The 12565-nt window shown below is 34.7% G+C and overlaps 1 long non-coding RNA gene across 1 annotated transcript in view; it reads right to left on the minus strand.

Annotated features, from left to right (window-relative positions):
- Positions 1–86: 86 nt before the first annotated feature.
- The window catches only part of LOC123260060, a 19635-nt gene continuing 7156 nt past the window's right edge, over positions 87–12565 (minus strand). The window contains exons 2-3 of the long non-coding RNA XR_006508392.1: positions 8891–8895; positions 87–119 (exon numbers count right to left, since the gene is read on the minus strand). This is a non-coding gene — a long non-coding RNA (uncharacterized LOC123260060). The remainder of the gene's footprint in view (positions 120–8890; positions 8896–12565) is intronic.

A 12565-nucleotide genomic window follows, 5' to 3' on the forward strand; every position in this document is an offset into this window, starting at 1 on the left:
GTATCCAGAAACTGGCCCAGAACATGGAGTGAACACTCAGGGTCGTAAGAGATTGTCAGGAAGGAAACAGAAATTATAACAAGAAATTCATTTTTACAATCCATTTTATTTAACCAACCCTTAATACACAATAAAACCCCTTACAAAATATCAAAACAACTTAATCCCGACGATATCCTCTTATGGAGCGTCCTATCACGGTTTCTATCATAGTGTCTATTCCCGAACGGTACCCTCATATGGAGCGTCTATACCGCGGTTTCTATCTTACTACCGTTGTACCCCAAATCCGGCGTCTATACAACGGCTTCTAAGTGCGCCCAGGAAGCAGAGGAGGATACCATGAATCCCTAGGCTACACTGCAATAATATTTTCTATTCCACACACACCCACAATATTTATTTAAAATACTTATGCCTATTGCACCCCCGACCCGGGCGTCTATGCAAAGAACTCTAAGTGTGCCCAGGAAGCAGAGGAAGATACCATGAATCCCTAGACAACACTACAATACTTAACACTAACCCACCCACACTATTAATTAAATTTCCAAACACACTAAATATTTCCCCAGATTTTGCAGATTAAAATTTATATATTTATTTCCCAATTTAACAAAAATTAATTTCCCAAACCAAAATGAAATCCAGATTTAATACCTGAATCCATTTATTTCCCATTCATTAATTTGCTAAATCAAGTTCTAACTTTTGTTCATAAATCTAATCAATTCCAAATTTCAAATTAAAATCATTAACTAATTTATTGCCGACAGGTCTTAATAATACAACAATAAATATTTAATTACAAAGAGGTCTTCGTATCTTGAATTAATAGATTAAAATCTAATGACAGAGGTCTTAATAATAATCTGCCAACAATGTTCGGTTAAATCCGAAGATTTACGAAATTTTATTCTTATTGAACTTACTTAATTTATTTTATAAGTTGTTGTGTTAAATTATTTTACTTTGGATAATTTATTTTACCAGAATTTCTCAATTATTTATTTGGTTGTTCTCCGAATATTTCTAATTTGTGTCCAGATTATTCTATTTAATTAAGAACTTAATTTGTTATCAACTAAAATTCATCAATTGATTTTATGTAATTAATTTTTACTAAACTGTTTTACTTGTCATTCAATAATCGAGTTTTATTTTCTCTACATTATTTTATTTTACGTTCTATTGTGTTGCACGAAAAACTTTAGCATTTATTTTATTTTATTTTATTCGAGGATTATTACTCATATTTCTGCCCTTAGCAACACCGTAGATTTTAGTCTCGACCTTGAGTGTCCTCTACCCACAGCGCTTCACGCGTGGAGTTAAGATGGCTGACAGCTCTCGCTCGGTCTTACGTCTCTGTCGCAAGTTTTTGGTGTAATTTTTCTCTGACAATTTTTACAAGTTTTATTTTTCTACTTTTTAATTAATAGAATTTTGACGAACTTATTTTCTAGCTTAATTTTGACTGATTCTAAATTTGTTGCAAATGATTTTATTTTAAACAATTAAATTTTATTATAAATTACTTTCCCGAATTTAATAAATTTTACTTCAAATGATTTTTAAAGTTCCTCTAAAACATTTTACTGATTTTATTTTAAGCAATTAATTAAATAAATCCGACCAACTCGATTATCAACGACATTTTGTTCTACATGGCACCAGAAGTCATGAAATGACCAACCGAAAGTATTCCTGGTAAAGTCGGTCCAAACTCTGCCTACGTAGTTAAGTAACAATCGAAATAATTCCTGGTTTTGTTAATTAAATATTTAGTAATGTATCCCTGACTTGTTCTTAACTAAATTTTTAATTTTATTCTGGACTTTTCTTAATTTCATTTGTGAATTTTATTTTTAATAAATTCTTGCTGACCTCTAAAGAGGTATTCCCAAACAATGTTAAAATAATTCTTTAAATAACATCCCCAAATAATATTCCAAGTAGAATTCTAATAAAATGAAATTTCAACATAATAATTATGTAAGATCTACGATATAATACTTAAACTGTGATTGTGACCGAACGTGACATTAGCGATGACCTTCAATGAAAAATGCCTGGCTGATGGCGCACCACCTAGATATTATTGAGACATTTTATTTGTACCTGGAGTTTTCCTTTACGACGCTAATGAGCTCCCTCGAGGAGCTACAACTTCTTGTCGTCGTTGCTGGTGCAAGTCCCTCTTTGGTGGATGAATCTGCTTGGCGGCGCGACAGGTCACCAAATCACTCGTTTCTTCGAATACTTTACAAAATCTGTAACCGCTAAATATAGCATTAGAAATTATCACTAATTAAAACCAATTTACGCAAGCTGGCAGAAGGCCCTAGCAAGCAATAAATTAATTGATTAACCATCGCTTCGTTCCACTACATCTTGAGCGAGAAATAAAATAATTACCTGTGCTTTGATGTTTGTTAACTTTTGTTGCGATCGTTAGATTTGACTGTTCAGTCACAATGGATCTTCTGAGCTTTGTCATACGTTTCTTTCTTCGCTCCGATCTCCCCCACTCACTTCTCCTCGCCGGCGTTTCCCTCTCGGGGACTTACTCACTAACTTATAGCTAGAGGCGCGAGTAACTTCGAGCACAACGCTCTGCACACAAAAACAATTTCTTGCATGAAATTTAAGGAAAACGAAATTTGAACAGAAAAATTTTCTTGACTCGAAAATTTTTGGCCCAGAAAACTTGACTTCATTCAAGAGATTTTCAGTCTTATAATATTTTCTTGACAAAACTTTATACTCAGTCAAGAATTTTTTCGGTGTGGGATCAGTCGATAACTAACTCACTGCCGGATTGGAGACCTTCTCTGGGTAAAGAAGGCGCCGTGTACTCCGTTACAAAATGGAGTCCACGGAGAAAACAAATCGAATCATGAGACGCATAAGAAAAAAACAAGAGAGTATAATAGCAACAATTAGAATAAAAATAAGTTAATAAACAAGGGACAACGAGAGATATAAAAATACAGGGGGTTTCTAAGGAAAATAAAATCAACAAACTTGATAACTCTGTTAACCCGTCTAAAAACATTGGTTTTTATTTCAATGATTATAGTATTATTTTCTTAATTTTACCAAAATAAATAAAGCCGCCGACACTTTGTTAATCCGTCCAAGTTAATCGATTTTTTACTTTTATAATAATAATTATTATTTTAGTAACTAACCAAAATAAATCAGCTGCCCAGTGCCTTTGCTTGACCCACACTACTGGTTTTCTAATTTAAAATTACTCAATAATTTAAGATAAATAAAAAAAAATCCTTTTACCTAACGCCCAGTTGCCTCCTAACTGACCCTCAATACAAAGTCTTTTAATAAAAGTACTTTAATAATTGCCAAATAAAAATAAAATTCAGTCATAACTGCCCAGTGCCTGTACTTGACACTCACCACTAATTTTCCGATTAAAAATTACTTTATTTATTCCAAATAAAATAAAAATTCATTCATAGCCATACGTGCCTCTAACTGACTCTCACTACTTATTATTCAATTAAAAATTACTCTTATTATTCCACATAAAAATAAAAGTACTTTTAATTCATTTTAATAAAAATAAAAGGGATCATTCATGAAGCCTTGCCCAGTGCCTCTAACTAACCATCACTACTGGTTTTTAATTAGAAATTACTTTAATTATTCTAAATGAGAAAATAAAGGAGTTTGTTTATAGCTACGAAGTGTTTTAACTGACCCTTGCTACTGATTTTTAATCTGAAAATTGCCTCAACGATCCTGAAAAATAATAAAAAACTCAGTCATAGCAGCAGCCCAGAGCCTCTTACACTGACCCTACTTCACTTATTTTTCGATTTAAAATGGTTTTAATAATTTTGAATAAAAATAAAAATTCTAATTTCGACAGCCGCCAGTACCAGTAACTGTGCCTCGCTACTAATTTTTAATTCAAATTTGCCTCGATTATTCCAAATTTATTTATATTTATTTATTTGAATTAAGAGTGCGTTTATAAGTTACATAAAACTTTGATACACTGGCAATGATTCCGATGTGTAAAATTTACAATTATTACAATATTTTAATTTATAAATTATGAAATGTTTAAAACTAATAATAGACATTTTTTGGCTACAAAATACAATATTTGTCATGTGTTATGATGTTGGAACATTCCTGTACATAGCTATATAGTCTTTGGGAGCTGGAAAATAAATGAAGTCGTCAAGAATTGTTGTCAGATTAAAACTATGAGCTTTTTGTGTCCGGCTTAAGTATGAGTTGACGTGGAGTTGCGAAAGCGCGGGCAGTCCAGCAAGAAAGTGCCAGATTATTGTCATAGTATCCAGATTGTGGCACAGAAACGGCACTGTTCTTTTGGGCCTTAAGTTTAAAAGGATTTACCATTTATTGATAAAATTACATGAGAAAAAAGTTTGCTAGTCTGAGGTTGTATTTTGGTGAGAGAGTAGTTTCTGTGGGCAGTTTTTGTAAGTAAACTGGAGTTGAATCATACATTGATCTGGGTATGGCCACTTGACAAGATTGTGTATCTGCGTACCCTAATCCAGGTCGCTTGTGTTTTCAAGGTAAATGGCTCTTGTGCTTGGATAATATTCTCATTTTGTTGTTTTTCAAGAAGTTAGCTGATAGATTATCCAATAAAGCTTCTGCATTAATTTGGGCCAGCATTTTTCCCTTAATTGACTGATCCAGTTTAGGTTCTCTGATTTAGGGTTAAGGTCCAGTAGTCTCTGATAGCAAACTTTTGGAAGGCGAGGAATCCCGGCATCTCTAGAATTTTTGTTACCCAGTTGTAGGCCAATCCTAGAATAACTCCAATGAGATATGAACTAGAAATTTAACTTCAAGCGAATCACAAAAATGAAGGCCTCAATACAGTTCGGTAAGCAGAGAAAAAGTCTTTTATAGAAATAAAGATGTGCAGTTTCAAAATTTCTTACAGTAGCATTCTGTTCCTAAGGCCCCAGATATAAAGCAAGGTACTAGAAAGGTTGGATTTACAAATGCTAATTAGTAGACTTTTGTCTTTCTGGTCCAAGAGCTGGCTTTCAATTTAGCTAGAATAGAAATCACGGTTCCTGCTGCCTGTTTGCCTCTTTTAGAAAATTCAGCTGCTGCTAGATCCCCTTTCAGGTTGCTGCAAGGGGAACACCTAAATAGACGTAAGATTTACGGTTTCGAGGTCCTTCCGCCAATATCTAAAATCTTTGTCCGACTTTCTAATCCTGCCAGACTTACGACAAATCATCACTTTAGTTTTTTGAAACGTTGACTGTGAGTCCATTTATCTCGCCCAGTACTTCTTTAGGATCCCTGAGCTTATATTTAAAAGATCTATTTGTGATCTTGCTAGTAAAGCTATATCGTCGGCAGCGTACAACAGCATTAATATTTCTCGGCGGCCGCCGAGGCTGAAACTTTCATCAGATTGTTTTCATAAGTAAAAATTCAATCATGTCCCGATAATGTACCAAATAATGAACTTAACAGTAGGCTAAAGGATTTCACCTTGTAGGATCCCCTCGGTGATTTCAATAGGTTCTGGTAAAATAGAATCACCTTTTTGATGAGCATAACAACCTGATCGTAAAAATTTTTAAGCAGCCTAATATGATTTTGTGCTAACACCTAGCCTTAGAAGTTTTGCCCAGAGCTTATCTTTGCGGGTACTGAGTCAAGAGCTCGCTGAAAATCAATAAATAGTAATGTATGCTGCTGAATCAGGAGAAAGCGAAGCTGTAATTGAAGGATTAGCTGCAGCAAGAAGAAACATTGTCAGTGCAGCCTTTTCCCTGCACAAGAAACCTGCCTGTTCTTCAGGAATTATTTTATGCTGTACTGCCCATTTTCTTAATCTTTCATGCAATATTTGCGTAAATATCTTTTACGACACAATTTACTAGAGCAATACTCCCTGTAGTTTGAAGGCAACGCGCTGTCTCCTTTTTTATATAGCATAAAAAAATACTACTTTAATCCAGTCAGCAGGGAACTGATTCGGTTTCAAAAGATTTTATTAAAAAGAGAAAGATAAGTAGGAGAAGCAAAATCCAGGTTATCCAGGCAAGTTTTTTGTAAAAAATCATTGCTTATTCCATCTGTACCAGGAGCTTTAGCTGCTTTACATTTTGACACTATTGCCAGAGTTCCCCATGGTGAATTCTTGATCTAATGATTCATGATTAGTCAAGTGGTAAGGAGATGGAAGATTCTTTTCTTGGTGTGTGAATAATGAAGAAAAATAGTCGTACCAGGTGTTAAGAGGGTATTTCGTTTTTCGAAGAGGTCGAGTAGCTTCTTTCACCGAGTTGATTGCGGACCAAAAAATCATGGGGCTTCTGGCATTGTTGAAGTTCCAGGTAAGTTTTCCCTAAAGAAATTTTCGGCTTTGTGTTTTAGCGATTAAATTGAAGTATTCTTTTTTTAGAAGTGGTGATAGTGTTGCCACAATATGGACGGATTTGACCTTCAAGTTTGCAGTGATAAAGAAGGGTTTTTGTTTGCTTCTTTTTTGCTCTGCACTCATCGTCATGCCATGGTTTTGAAATATAGCGATTTCTAGATTTGGGCTGTGAGTTTAGTAATTTAAGCATTCCTGCATCCCGAGCGGCGTTCATTATAGCTTTTTGAAGGGCGTGATTCAAGTCGTTTGTAAGAGCAGTGGCAAAGTTTTTGAGAGCAATGAGTGGAGAGACGAACATAGAGGATTTCTTGTAAGAGTGAGCTGACGAAGGGGCACCAGCGCAAAGAAAAGCTAGGAGGTGCGAGGAACACATAACACGTTTGAGGGCTGCGGAATTGCGATAGGTTGGGTGGAATGAAGAGTGACTACAACTGGAAAGTGATCCGATTTGGTAAGAGCATTAGAAATGGATAGCCCTTTCACTAAGTTGATATTCATAGAGTTAACCCATACAAGATCTACTGTACTATTACCTCTTGCATTACTAAAGGCGAACCACCATTGTGATCTCCTGGAATGCGGCCATTTAGAAGAATAAAGCCATTGCTGAACATGAACTCATAAAGTATGGATCCCTGATGATTCGTTTCTTTATCATATGCAGATCTCCATAGAGTATAGACATGAAGGTTCCAACATCGTAGGGTGCTCAGATAAAAACTTCCAACTCTAGTGTTCACCTCCAATAATGAAGCAGTTACACTCTTCTTCTCCGACTGTTTTATCCAGAATAATTTGGAAAGAATCAAATATGGAATATAAGTTTTTCAAATTTGGTTGGAAGTAAACTGATCCAATAATAATGTTGGTTTCATGGATTGCAGGTACTGTGAAAGATCCAGTTTTCAAGAAGTGCTCAGGGTTTTATAGGGATTTGGATTCATTGCTAAGAGGGTTAGTCTTCACTGCAGGGAGAAATGCAGCTTGATTGCCACTTATTGAAATAAGATGGAAGAATAAGATTTGCCAATGGTTCCCCACGTTTCTGAAGTACAAAGAAGTTGACTGTCAGTAATTTCTAAATCGTATAGATTCGATTAGGGTATGTAATTTCCAAAAAGTAATTGAAAAAGCAGGGAATTGTTAACTATAGTATTATTGTAGCCGCCTTGAGAGGATTAAAATTTATGAATGGAGCTTCATCATTAATAGTATTAAGATTCAAAGACAGGTCATCGGTCTGAGAATTTTTCCGTTGGCCCGTGAAGACGTTTGACCATTTGTAATGGGAACTAGAGATTGTAAGTCAAGATTATATTGATAACCTATGTTGTTTACATATAGACGTTGAAATCAAATTTTACTTTTTACCTTCTCCCTTTTAGTTTTTGGCTTCTAGTCGGAGTTTATTTGCAATTAAGCTTTCCCGAGGAGTCAGATCGTGATCAAAAAATACAGATGCTTGCAGGATCTTTTTCTTTTTCATTATTGTTTGTTTGACGTTTGCATCTCGGAGTTTGGCTTTGATAAATGGTTTGTGACCGTTAATTCAAGATGCTTCTTGAACCGCATCATCAATATTAAAATGATCTTTTATGAACTTGTTCAAGCTATTTACTGCGCTGCTGTCAGTCACGTTCAGGCCTCTTACTATTATATTATTTCTCCCTAATGTGTTTATCCATTGACGAGATACTCTGCTTTTACAATTCGTTTTTCTAAGGCAGATAGATTGTTGGCAAAGTGAGGGTCCGTGATTGTAGATATTTTTGCTTGCTCCAGCCTGGTGATTCTTTCATTTAAATTAATTATCTGATCTTTGAGAGCAGTATTTTCTTCTTGGAGTTTATCCGTTTTTCAGTCAGAATTCTGTTGTGCTCTTCTCGAGAAGATGTAATCTCATCCAATAACTCCTTTCACATAACATCCCTGGCTTTGTTATCTTCCCTTTCTCCAACCATCTAGGACTGCTAGGACTTCAGCCAATGAGTTAACTGCTGGAAGGGACATTTTTTCTGATACAGTGCTGGCAGCTTTTTGCTAGTGCTAGCAGCAGATTATTGCAAATAAAATAAAAACTCAGTCATAGCCGCCTAGAGCCCCTGACTGACCGTCACTCCTTATTTTCTATTTAAATATTATTTTAATTCATTTAAATAAAAATAAAAATTCATTCATGGTCGCTTAGTGCCTCTAACTGACTATCACTACTGATTTTTTAATTGAAAATTACTTTAATCATTCAAAATAAAATAAAAAATTCATTCATAGCCGCCCAGTGCCTCTCTTTGATTCTCAGTACTAAATTTTTAATTGAAAATTACATTAATTGTTCTAAACAAAAATAAAAAATCATTCATAGACGCCCAATGCCTCTAACTGACCAACGTTACTTATTTTTCAATTAGAAATTACTCTTATTATTCTGAATAAAAATAAAAATACATTCATAAATGCCTAGTGCCTCTTACTCACCCTTGCTACTTGTTTTTCATTTAAAAATTTCTTTATTTAATTTAATTAAAAATCAAAATTTCGTTATAGCCGCCCAGTGCCTCTACTTGAGAATCACTACTGATTTTTTAATTAAAAATTGCCTCATATATTCCAAATAAAAATTACAAACTCAGTCATAGCCGTTCAGAGCCTCAGACTGACCCTCGCTACTTATTTTTTGTCTGAAAATTACTGTCATCATTTTAAATAATAATACAAATTCTGCCATTGCCGCTTAGTGTTCCTAATCGATCCGCCATATTTATTTTCTAATTAAAAATTCGTTTAACGACTTCAAAATGAAAAAAAATTCAGTCACCTCCGTCAAGTGCTTTGCTACTAATTTTTCAATCAAAAATTACTCCAATTTTTTCTCATAAATAAAAAAATTCAGTAACTTCTGCCCTGTCTCTCTGCCTGAGCCCCGCTACTGAGCTATTCATTAAAAATTACTCCAATTATTTCAATTCAAAATCAAAATTCTGTCATGGCCGATTTAATTTACTAAAATCTTCTGTTTTTCCCTTTGAATTCGTCAAATCTTGTACCTGTAATAAAAGAAATGAAAATATCCTCACTCACATTCATACGTGCATCGTTACCGATACACTCACACTAGTACACGATCTCACACATCCACCTAGCATCACGTATGTCCGCCGTCCGCGGTCGGTCCGTCCTCACTCTCGGTCTACTGTTCAAGAAGCCAGCAGTTGCTCTGGCATCTTACTCTCGCATCTCTTACTGCCTTTTCACTCACTTTTTATTCTTCCGTTGCGCGCTCCTGATTGGTCACTTTTATTAATTAATTATTAATTATCTATGCATCTGATTGAAAAATGGCTCAAGACTTTTCGTCTCCGAATATTTTTTTCTTTCGATCCCTTCCATGGGGTGCGTGACTTCTGAGTATTAATCTCTGTATATATATATGCTGTATATTGTAACGGCGCCACGGGGCCTTCTTTACCCAGAGAAGCGTCTCCCAACCCGCGTGAGTTAGTTATCGACTGGATCCCCAGAGCGCTGTGCTCCGAAGTACTCGCGCCTCTAGGGATAAGTTAGGAAGTAAGGCCCTGAGAGGGAAACGCCGGCGAGGAGAGTGAGTGGGGGAGACTCTGGAGCGAAGAAAGAAACGTACCGACCAAAAGCTCAGAAGATTCATTGCACCGAACAGTCAAATCTAACGGTCGCACAAAAGTTAACAAACATCAAAAGCACAGGTAATTATTTTTATTTCTGCCTTCCAGATATAGTGGAACCTGAAGCGAATACTTAATCAATTAATTTATTGCTTCGCTGTAGCCTTCTGCCAGCTTGCGTAAACGATTTTAATTAGTGATAATTTCTAATGCTTATTTGCGGTTACAGATTTTGTAAAGTATCCGGGGTTCTAGTGATCAGCACTGGGTCCCGCCGCCAAGTAGATTCATCCACCAAAGAGGGACTTGTACCAGCAACGACCATACAGTTGTAGCTCCTCGAGGGAGTTCATTAGCGTCGTAAAGGAAAACTCCAGGTACAGATAAAATGTCTCAATAATATCTTGGTGGTGCGCCATCAGCCAGGCATTGAAGTCGGCTGAAGGTCATCGTCATTTCACGTTCGGTCACAATTATTAGTTTAAGTAGTATATCGTAGAATTTACTTAATTATTATATTGAAATTTATTTATTAGAATTTACTTGGAATATTATTTGGGATATTATTTAAAGTATTATTTAAAATATTGTTTAGAATATTCTTTAGGAGGTTATTAAGTATTTATTTAAAATAAAATTCAGAATGAAATTAAGAAAAGTCCAAAATAAAATTAAAAATGAAGTTAAAAGCAAGCCAGGAATAATTACTAAATAATTAATTAACAAAACCAGGAATTATTTTGGATTGTTAATTAACTACGTAGGCAGAGTTTGGACTGACTTTATCAGGAATAATTTCGGTTGGTCATTTCATGACTTCGGTTGCCATGTAGAACAAATGTCGTTGATAATCGAGTTGGTCGGATTTATTTAATTAATTGCTTCGAATACAATCAGTAAAAAGTTTTAGAGGAACTTTAGTAAAAGTCATTTGAAGTAAAATTTATTAAAATTCGGGAAAGTAATTTATAATAAAATTTAATTGTTTAAAATAAAATCATTTGCAACAAATTTAGAATCAGTCAAAATTGCTAGAAAATTGTTCGTGTAAATTTGTTAATTAAAAGTAGAAAATAAAACTTGTAAAAATTCGTCAGAGAAAAAATTACACCAAAAACTTGCGACAGAGACGCAAGACCGAGCGAGAGCGTCAGCCATCTTGTCCCGCGTGAAGCGCTGGGTAGAGGACACTCAAGGTCGAGACTAAAATCGTACTGTGTTGCTAGGCAGAAAATAATCCTCGAATAAAATAAAATAAAATAAATGCTAAGTTTTTCGTGCAACACAATAGAACGTAAAATAAAATAATGTAGAGAAAATAGAACTCGATTATTGAATGACAAGTAAAACAGTTTAGTAAAAATTAATTACATAAAATCAATTGATGAATTTTAGTTGATAACAAATTAAGATCATAATTAAATAAAATAATCTGGACACAAATTAGAAATATTCGGAGAACAACCGAATAAATAATTGACAAATTCTGGTGAAATAAATTATTCAAAGTGGAATAATTTAACACAACAACTTATAAAATAAATTAAGTAAGTTCAATAAGAATAAAATTTCGTAAATCTCGGATTTAACCAACATTGTTGGCAGATTATTAAGACCTCTGTCATTAGATTTTAATCTATTAATTCAAGATACGAAGACCTCTTGTAATTAAATATTTATTGTTGTATTATTAAGACCACGGCAATAAATTAGTTAATGATTTTAATTTGAAATTTGGAATTGGATTAGGATTTATGAAACAAGTTAGGAACTCGGATTTAGCAAATTAATGAATGGAATAAATGGATCTAGGTATTAAATCGAATTTCATTTAATTTTGGGAAATTAATTTTGTTAAATTGGAAAATAAATGTATAAATTTTAATCTGTAAAGTCCGGGGAAATATTTAGTGTGTTTGAAAATTTAATTAATAGTGTGGGTGGGGTAGTATTAAGTATTATAGTGTTGCCTAGGGATTCATGGTATCCTCCTCTGCTTCTTGGGCACACTTAGAGTACTTTGCATAGACGCCCGGGTCGGGGGTGCAATAGGCATAAGTATTTTAAATAAATATTGTGGGTGTGTGTGGAATAGAAAATATTATTGCAGTGTAGCCTAGGGATTCATGGTATCCTCCTCTGCTTCCTGGGCGCACTTAGAAGCCGTTGTATAGACGCCGGATTTGGGGTACAACGGTAGTAAGATAGAAACCGCGGTATAGACGCTCCATATGAGGGTACCGTTCGGGAATAGGACACTATGATAGAAAACCGTGATAGGACGCCTCCATAAGAGGATATCGTCGGGATTAAGTTGTTTTTGATATTTTGTAATGGGTTTTATTGTGTATTAAGGGTTGGTTAAATAAAATGGATTGTAAAATGAATTTCTTGTTATAATTTATGTTTCCTTCCTGACAATCTCTTACGACCCCTGAGTTTTCACTCCATGTTCTGGGCCAGTTTCGGGATACTGTGGGAAATATCCAGTGGCGCCTTAAATAAATTAAGA

Source organism: Cotesia glomerata, linkage group LG2, assembly GCF_020080835.1.
Source record: "Cotesia glomerata isolate CgM1 linkage group LG2, MPM_Cglom_v2.3, whole genome shotgun sequence".
In the NCBI taxonomy this organism is placed as follows: Eukaryota; Metazoa; Arthropoda; class Insecta; order Hymenoptera; family Braconidae; genus Cotesia; species Cotesia glomerata.